This window comes from Xenopus tropicalis, chromosome 6, assembly GCF_000004195.4.
Source record: "Xenopus tropicalis strain Nigerian chromosome 6, UCB_Xtro_10.0, whole genome shotgun sequence".
Lineage (NCBI taxonomy): Eukaryota > Metazoa > Chordata > Amphibia > Anura > Pipidae > Xenopus > Xenopus tropicalis.
The window spans coordinates 104,664,045-104,674,173 of record NC_030682.2 but is presented as its reverse complement, the minus strand read 5'-3'; positions in this window follow the sequence as shown (position 1 = coordinate 104,674,173).

Here is a 10,129-nt window from a genome sequence, read left to right as displayed (position 1 = left end):
GCTATTTCCATTTTACTATTTTCATCTTTGGAACAGCTTGATGCCCAGTATTCTTACATTTACCAAAGTATGTGGCATGTTGTGACCCTAATGCACCCAGCCTGCATTAGGCAGGGGGTACAACCTAATAGAAATCATAGAGTTCTATTTAACTTTTTATAACAATTCACTATGATTAATAATATAACACACTAGCTACTAACAGCTAAGAGTAAAGGGTTTATATATAACAATGGATGATTATGGAGTGACAGGTGGCATTTGGGGAAGACATGATTTTATTAACTTCTCATTTTTAACAGCTCATTAGGTCACAGTGTAAGTTTCAGTACAGCCACTTGGGGATTGGACAGGCTGAAGGGAGGTATAAAGCCTATCCAATACCTATGTGGCTGCACAGGGATTTACACTTTGATAATAAAAGATGAACCATTAAGTTGCAGGAAGTTAGAAAATGCCAAAGCTGCAGGTTTTGTATTTTAAAGCATGCATAAGCGGAAGAGCAAAGGACAGCTCCAGTGTAAAACAGTACAGTAGAATAATAAATGAATAAATTAATTAAGAAGGGGTCATTGCAATAATAAATACACATAGATACAAAGTACAGTTACATTAAATATTGTCAGAGACAAGAGGAAGGAGATCCCTGCCCTACAGAACTTACAATATAAGTGGTTTGACAGTGGTTCAGTGTTCTTCTTGCACACTGATAGCATGCATGACATTTTATGTCCAGCACTAAAGAATAATCAGTATCTGAAAATGCCTTTGTATTAAAGTTAGTCTGAATCTTTGCTGGAAAAACATTTACATCACATAATCATGTGAGAATGCAGAAGGCAATTGCATGCATTTACAAGACTGATATGTATTACTGGCAGAGATTTGGATAGACTTCAAAATATGGTATTTTTGGAGGTTTTGTTGCTCTAACTGAAGAAGATTAAAGGTTACCATACAAGCACCAACATTATCATGCAAAACAAGGTTTTGTACAATATTTGCTGCGTGTATAGTGGATTGATGAGTTAACCAATATCGCAAAAGCCTTGTATATTGGTCTTGTCGATCAGGCAGGACAGAAAATTTTGATCAGGCACCATTGAAGGCACCCAAGCAAAGGCAAGAGTTTGGGGCTGAATCGTCAGATAGGGGTAGAACGTGTATGGCCACCTTTAGGGTGAGAAACAAATCAGCCTATATATTGCTTTTACAGGAACCACTGCCACTGTCATAAATTATAGTGATGCCATTACCCATTTTGTTTACAATATATTGTGCTGAACTGCAATTTCTAATCCTCTCACTTTATTATTTGCTAGTGATGCTATTCCATTTCTCATTGCTTTCACTGTATTATTTTAAAGGAATCACCGAATCCAGGATATGGTTCAAGATTTCTGCAGGATCCAAATTAAGCCAGATCATTAGTTTTCATTCGAACCAAATCTGCTTGTTAAATCCTTTCCTATCATGTTAGTTGAACAAAATAAACTTGTCTTACTCTATAACAACTATATCCAGCAGTGGGTATCTCAGCTGAACTATACTATGTTTGCTCATACTCAAGTGGTGAGATACAGGTGTCTCAGATGGGGGGGTTACTTTTAAATTTCTTAAGTTATTTCTGTATTCCATTGTCCTCACCTTCACTTGCCTAGTAGTTTTTCCTAAGTGGATCATGTCACAGGGGCACTTCAACACATATACAACCTAAGCTGTATCATGTCACATGATGTTGTAACGCTATACTTATGCATTTACTCTGGTGGAGTACACACTCTTCTTTAATAATTGAGGAGCATATGCATTTGAGGCAAAGGAAAGTATCTCATTCTGGTCCTCCATGAAAAATATGATGTACTCTGGTTTTATTATATTGTTCTGCTTTGCAAAGCTTAAAAAACTTCAACATACACCTTGGGGCACATTTACTAATCCACGAACGTCCGAATGCGTTTTTTTCGTAATGATCGGTATTTTGCATTTTTTCCGTAAATTGTTGCGACTTTTTCATAGCCATTACGACTTGCTCTTAATTGTCGCAACTTTTTCGTAGCCATTACTACTTGCTCGTAAATTGTAGCGACTTTTTCGTAGCTGTCGTTCCGAGTACGAAAGTTTCGGATTCATTCAAGCTTCAGTATCGTGACTTTCCTTGGGCCAGGTTGGAGCTGCAGAGTGCCATTGAGTTCTATGGGAGGCTTCCAAAATCATGCAAAGTCGCAAAGGTTTGCCCGCCGTTTACGAGCGCATTGTGACAATATACGAGCAAGTCGTAATGGCTATGAAAAAGTCGCGACAATTTACGAGCAAGTCGTAATGGCTACGAAAAAGTTGCGACAATTTACGAGCAAGTCGTAATGGCTACGAAAAAGTCGCAACAATTTACGAAAAATCGCAAAATGTTCGTTTCCAATCCGATTTTTTCCCATTCGGGATTCAGATTCGTGGATTAGTAAATCAGCCCCCTTGTCTTATAGTAAAAGAGCAGAGTATCTTTACAAACTCTTTTCATTTCTTTACCTCCCTATATGGCATGCGAAAAATGTTCACAATCTGCACTGCTACTGTAGTTGCCATGTTTTTTTCTCTTTTGTCCTTTCACTGTCTGTCTTAGTTTGTGCCAATAATACTTCCCAATTTATTTTCACCAGCTTTGTTAGATACTATTTAAAAATGATCCTTGTAGTATTTTTCTGCAAACATTATTATTTATATAGCGCCAACAATTCACACAGCGCTTTACAGAGTAAAGGGGTACAAAAAACAAAACAGTTAACATGTACATATAGACACATAGTTACATTTGGATAAGGATTGGAGACAATAGGTGGACAGTCCTGCTCGCAAGAGCTTACATTCTAAAAGGGAGGGTGGTTGAGACATAAGATCAGGGTAACTAGCATGGTGGTAGAGTTCATGTTGGTGTGCAAAGTGATAGTAAGTGAAAACCAGTAGTTAGTGAGTGTATGAGAAAAGATTAGGGGTGTTCAGTGGGTAATCACTGAGGATTTAGGTTACAGGCTTGAATGAAAAGGTTAGTTTCAAAATCCTGGAGAGCGTTCCAGAGGATGGGTACAGCACGTCAGAAGTCCTGGATGCGAGAGTGAGAGGAGGAGATGACTGAGGAGGAGAGAAGTAGGTTGTGTGCAGAGCTAAGGTTACGTCTGGGGGTGTACTTGGGGATTACAGTGGTTATAAAGAGTGAGTGCTTTAAAGGTAAGTACAAGAATCTTAAACTGAACAGGTAGCCAGTGCAGGGATTGGCAGAGAGGGGCGGCACTTGTGGAGCATGTATGAATCTGGCGGCACTGTTCATGATGGATTGGAGTGGGGTAAGTTTAGACAGGGGAAGCCCACAGAGCAGTGAGTTACAGTAGTCTAAACAAGATATGACAAGGTCGTGGATGAGAATTTTGACAGTCTCATGAGTGAGGAAAGGTCAAATGCGAGCAATGTTTTTGAGGTGAAACCAACAAGATTTAGAGAGTGTTTGAGTAAAAGAGAGAGCAGAGTAAAATGTGACTCCTACACAGCAATCTTTTGGAATTGAGGTTATATTAATATTTTCCATGCTGACTGATTTCAGGCCAGGAAACAGAGTTGGAAGGTGGGAAGATGACAAGCTCAGTTTTGTCCATGTTGATTTTTAGGTAACGAGAGGACATGAATGCTGAAATTGCAGTTAGACAGTCAGAGACACAAGCTAGGAGTGAGGGCAGGTCTGGTGAGGAGAGGTAGATTTGGGTATTGTCTGCATATAAATGCCTAACTCATATAAAGCTAGGAGTGAGGGCAGGTCTGGTGAGGAGAGGTAGATTTGGGTATCGTCTGCATATAAATGCCTAACTCATATAAAGCTAGGAGTGAGGGCAGGTCTGGTGAGGAGAGGTAGATTTGGGTATCGTCTGCATATAAATGAAAGTTAGTTAACCCAGACCAGTGGTGTAGATTGAAAATAGAAGGGGTCCAAGAACAGAGCCTTGAGGTACTCCCAACTAAGAGAGGCTGAGGAGAGGAGGTGGAGGCCGAATGGGAGACACTGAAGGATCGGTTGGAAGGAGAGCCAAGATAGAGCCCTTTCTTAAATCCCTAGTGAGGATAGAATAAGAAGCAAGAGAGAATGGACAGTGTCAAAAGCTGCAGAAAGGTCAAGCAGGATTAAAAGAGAATAGTGGCCCCACAATACATTCTACTGTGGCTGCATCCAAACACTTTCCATCATCTAAAGCTGTTTTTGATTGCAAAATTGTCCCTTAGTGATGGCACTGATTGTACTAATTGGCAGCATTCAACAAATTATCCATCCTTTTTAAACAGATTCGTCCTTACCCTACCTTCAGTGAATAGAAGATGATAGCATGCAACAAGCTATTATAGTATGTGGATATATATAGTATAATATGAGCAGATGGTAAAAGGGTTTTCAATTGAAGCATCATATTTCTTTGTAGTTGTAGAGCTGAATATTTTAGTTGGTTCCAATGAACTGTCACCCTAGACTGTCTCCTAGCTAGACTGGGGACAAGCACAAACTCCCCTAATATGAGTGTGTCAGTCAACAGGTCATTCTGTAAGGAATAATGTATCCAAAGTTCTGAGGTCCCTGGCTAAGTCTATGTATGTAGCTCACAAGACTCCAAAGTCATTGTAATGTCCATTAAGATGTATATATATATATATATATATATATATATAGTCTCTAATATGAGAGAGTGAGTGCATGTACAAATATAATAAAAATAGCCATAAATCACCTGTGAGATATATATATATTCACAATTTGTATTTACTGATGTCATTGGTGCTGTTGCTGTTGCTTGGTGATATCGTGTGACTTTTTGAATCTGTGATGGCAAGGTGGGATGCAGCAGCAGGAATAGCTAGGTACAAGTGGAAAAGAGGAGTACGTGTAGAAGAAATATGGAGCTAAAAGAGGAAGGCAGGGGTGCTTGAATGGGAAATAGGTTATAGCTTTGCTAGATTTTTCTTTGCTATCAATATCTTGCCTGTATTTTCCCAAGTAAAAAGATGCCAACGACCTGGGTTTAATGCAAATTTAAGGTCTTAGTTTCTAAATTCCTAGGTGTGCTGTAAATTTCTTATTTTTCCTGATTTACTGGTTTCTGACCTTCCTGCCGGTTTCTGAGTACAATAATTGTTGCCTGTCTTGACCACAGCCTTCAGGGTATAAGGTCTCTCTGCCTTTAGGGGCGTTTTTGCTCCCCACACAACTCAAGGAAGCCGACTTGATGCTTCCCCCACTTCCCTCCTTTCTTTGCTATGACCAGAGCAATGGGGCTAGGCCACATTGTTATGGCAAAGTGCGCAATGGCATTCTCTGCACTAGAAATGTTGAATTTCCAGTTAACAAAGGAATTTTGGCATTTTTTAGAAAGTTAGCAGGATGTCATTAAGTAGCACTGTCTTCCCCCTACAAAAGATTCAAAGAAATGAGTTCTGGTACTTATATAATTAATTTTTATTATTCCTAAAATAGGGGCAGTCTAGAATAATTAATTGCATTTTGACCACTGCCACAAGAGATCACTGCATGTGTTACGTCCCTAAATGATTGTTGAAGTTTGTTTAATTCAGTTAAAACTTTTATTAAACAATTTTACTTCATTTACTTAATGTGTTTTATATCAACTCAATTTTCATTACACATTTCTATTCTATTACTGTAAAGTGTTACCTTCACTAACATATATTTATCACATAATTTTACCAAAGAAACACTGGAACCTTCAAGTTTTATTTGTCTATTACAATTAGAGCAGAGATCCCCAACCTTTTAGACCAGTGAGCCACATTCAAATGGAATAAGTGTCGGGGAGCAACACAACCATGTAAAAGGTTCCTGGTGGTGCCAATAAGAGCTATAATTGGCTATTTAATAGCCCCCATGAAGACTGGCAGCCTACAGAAGGTTCTGTTTGACATTATTCTGGGTTTTTTTGCAACCAAAACTTGCCTCCAAGCCAGGAATTCAAAAATAAGAGCCTTCTTTGAGGCCACAAGGAGAAACATCCAAGGGGTTGGGGAGCAACATGTTGCTCACGAGACACTGGTTGGGGATCACTGAATTAGAGTGTAAGCTCTACAGGGCAGGGACCTCCATCCTCTTGTCTCTTTGACTCTTAATTTATTGCAACTGTACCTTGTATTTATTATCAAACTTTTAATTTATCTTATTTTAATAACTTCCTGTTGTATTCATTTATTGTTCTACTGTACAGTGCTGCATACATATGTAGCGCTTTATAAATAAAGATATACATATTGTAATTATGCATTCAACACTATCACTTTTTAAATCAGCACATCAGTATTAATATTCTTTCTACTTATTTCTTAATCTGAATCAGATTGTTGTTAAACCGTTACCCTCCTTTTTTCTTTGTTTTGTATTCTGTATAATGTGGGGTTTTCGTTCGCAAATCTTTCCCATATCTCCCCTCTCTTTATTAAATAGTGCATATAGAGGCTGGAAATGAACAAAAAGTTACTCAGCCCAGCAACTGACAAACTGCAATGAATAATATATGTGTAAGTGATACTAATGTAAGGAGAGACCAGTAGATTGTGACATGCACACACCTCACAGTGTACAAGTCTTAGCTACCCTGTGCCATTCTCTTTCTGTAGTTATGTAAGTAAATACCGTAAATGTAATGTGTTTTAGTTGCTTACTAATTAATTTTGCCTTTTTTATAAGATGCCCTTTACAGAAAGATGCACAATGTAAAAGGTTTTAAAAGAAGTGTTAGTGTGTGTTCAGAATGCCATTGCTTCCAAGAAGACTTTTGTATACAGTAGAAACGTGAGCATACATAATGTTGTAGTTTTTAACTGAATATCTTACAATACCTTAATACGATTAGCCATTCACTACAGGATATATTAAATTGATTTAAGAAACACTGTATATAACAATACTTTGATAATAATAATGAAGTGGAATGGCAGAAGGATGAACCTTACCAAGACCTCATGAAAAGCAGTGTTGATTGCCCCACACCATATATTTACAAACATATTTTATGAAGCAATGTTCCTAAAGGCAGTTATAGGCCCAGAGCATGCTGACAAGGCTAGTAACATGTAAGGGAAATACTCAATGGCCTCCTACAAACTCAGCCTTTAATTACCAGCTGCCTTATATAATAGGTCACTACCAAAGTAAATGTGAATTCCCATGTACGTGCAGACACCCTACAATGTACAATTGGGTTCGTTGTGATAAGTATAACAAAAATGGGTATTAGGATACATTTTTATCCCGTGCCAGTCTGTTTTTTAAGAAGAGAAGAAAGTTGAGCTGGAGTGAGCAGCCCAGATGGCTAACAAGCAGGGCCAAGTGGCTACAAAGCAGACACAACTGACAGGATGCAGATAGCTACTGCTATCTGATTTTGATTTTATCAGATTATTCTGATTTATCTTAATATTATGAGTTATTAAAGAATTGGTGCACATTTCAGAGCATTTACAAATAAAACAATACATCATAATACATCATCTTCATTTATTTATATAAATGTTTAATAGACTCATATGCAAATAGAATACAAAAGATAATGAGCATATGTTCTGGGTATTACACATTTACAATTACAAAACTTGGGACCAGCCCAGTTACATAAAAAACAATGGCAAGGTATGTATATATGTTCACTAAAAATTCATGGCTAAAACCAGCTAAAACAAAGTTAGGGTAAATACAAAAGCACTGTATTGAATGCTAAAATCTTTTTACTTCATAAACTGTATATTTAAAGTGAAAGTGACAGCAGTACAGGAGAATTAAGAATTTGGTAGGGTGGCTTAGTCTACTGAAAAACAGACCAATGCATAATGTCATTATATGATTAAAAAGTGTGTTTTTTCCAGCAATATTTATTCTCCTTAAGTAGAATGGAGAAGGAAGATGTGGGTAAGTTAAAATACATTTTTATCATCTAAAACATCTCACAGTGCTGATTAGTAGCAATAAAGACATGGAAAACTTTACATTTTATAGTGCTGCTCTTTCACTTATATAAATAGCATGTTATCTCCATTTCCACTCATACTAACCTTAGCACTGTGGTGTAATGCGAAACCTCATTTTTAGTGTGAAATGTAAGGTAAGACCCTGCCACCTTTTATTGATTTTAATTGTAAAACTACTTTATTACATGGTAATTCTACAAATCCAAATGATCAAGCACCATAGTAATTCTGGTTGTTATATTGGGATATATTTCACTTATTTGCAACTTCTGTTTAAAGAACACTGCCATCACTTTGTCTCGGAATTGTTTTTTTCAGTCTAATGTTAGGTTTACTCTTTGATCACTTATTAGTACACTGGAATAATGTACAGTAATACTAGCCACACACAGGCCAATTTTAAAGTGGCCATACACAGTCCGATTCTAGCTGCCGATATCAGTCTTTTAGATTTTCGGCAGCTTACCTGCCCATGTCTGGGCACGAACAACGGTAAATCAGCCAGATCTCGACTGGGCAAGTTTGGTTTTTCCATCAGATCGGGGACCAGATCAGCTCATTGATGTGGTCCCCCAACCGACGGCACCAATACCCATTGTTTATAATTCAGCGTCATTGCCAAGTGAGCGGATCTTATCATGTATGGCCACCTAAAGGGTCTAACTTGGTCCCTTCTGACTACTGAACCAGGTGTGGGGTCCAACCGATGGACTGGCTGTCTGATATCTTGCAGAAGATCAGGTAATACTACAAAAATTTTAAAATTCCCCTGTTGGCCAGTTGATGCAGTCCTCTCAGAAAGAGCAGAAAGTAGATTGATAGAGAAAATGTTGGGGCAAGTGCAAAAAGCTGTACCTCATCCCCCAGAAATTGTTCCAAGCACTCTGTAATGCAGCTCTTTGTGTTTCTCTTTCTGTATGCAGAAATGTTTGCATCTGACAGAGTGCGGTGCAAGTGGGTAAATGTGGGAAATCCATTCATCCACATTTGTAATTTTATAGGATTAGGAGTACTGTAGCCCTATTTTAATTTACCTTTCTTATCTTCCTTTCAGTTTATCTTATAAAGCATTCTTCATGCTATAACTAAAAACCTAAATTAATAGAGAATTAACAATCTTGGCAAGACTCATGACAAACTCTGTTGTAATGACCACCAGATTATGAGATTTTGGGGTGGTCTAAAAACCCCCAATCACTTTCACCTGGTGGCCATTTTTCCTCTGATACATAATCAGTTACATTTAAATCTGCAAGCAGCATACACACACAAAGACCTCACAGAGGCAGGACTGTCTTTAATAAAAGTTCTGCTTTGTTTGAGCAGTGTAATGGTAAAGCTGAGCTCAGGAGAAAAAAATTGAAGCAGACAAACTAGAGCAGAGTTTCTATGGGAACCAGCAATGCCATCTCTTTACTGGCTGCTAGACTGGGGGGCGTGTTAAGTAATCTGAGCTAAGAACAACTGAGCATGCCCACAAGCCAACAGCCAAAGCAAATTCCTGAGGGAAGGGCCGAGTGGGTTACAGAAGGAGAAGGAAATCTGATTAAGGGGAAACTGCAGCCTTACTATTAACCTCTGGACAACCAGTGTGGCAGGTAATGAAATATTTCACAGAGGCTGTTCACTGATTACATTTTTGTGTGTGGGGTTTACATGTCCTTTAATATAGAAAAGCAAGGGTAATGTTTACTAGCAGGGAGAGGCAAATTCCATTTAACACTTTGGCATTTCTAAACAGTGCCAGCCTGTCCCCACCTTTGACAGAGCATTTCCTATGCAGCTCTATGGAGCTGCCAGACAATAAGGGGATTTGACAGCTGTAGTTCTCCCTACAAATACCACTGCAGTCAAAACTCTGTGTGTGTCATTAGCCTAAAGTTTTATAGGATTGTTTTGTTAAAAAAGGAGGTGACCAATAAAAAATCAGTTCCAAATTCCACAATGGATTCAATTGGACAGGATTCATTTTCTCATCAGATCATGGACCACATTGGCTCGTTCATGCGGTCCTCAACCCCGACGGCCTGTATCCCCGTCGTTGTGATCCAATCTTTGGCCCTGCGGCCAAACAAATTGGATCAGCCCAATATCGCCCACTTTACCTGGCTGACTATGCCAAATGAGC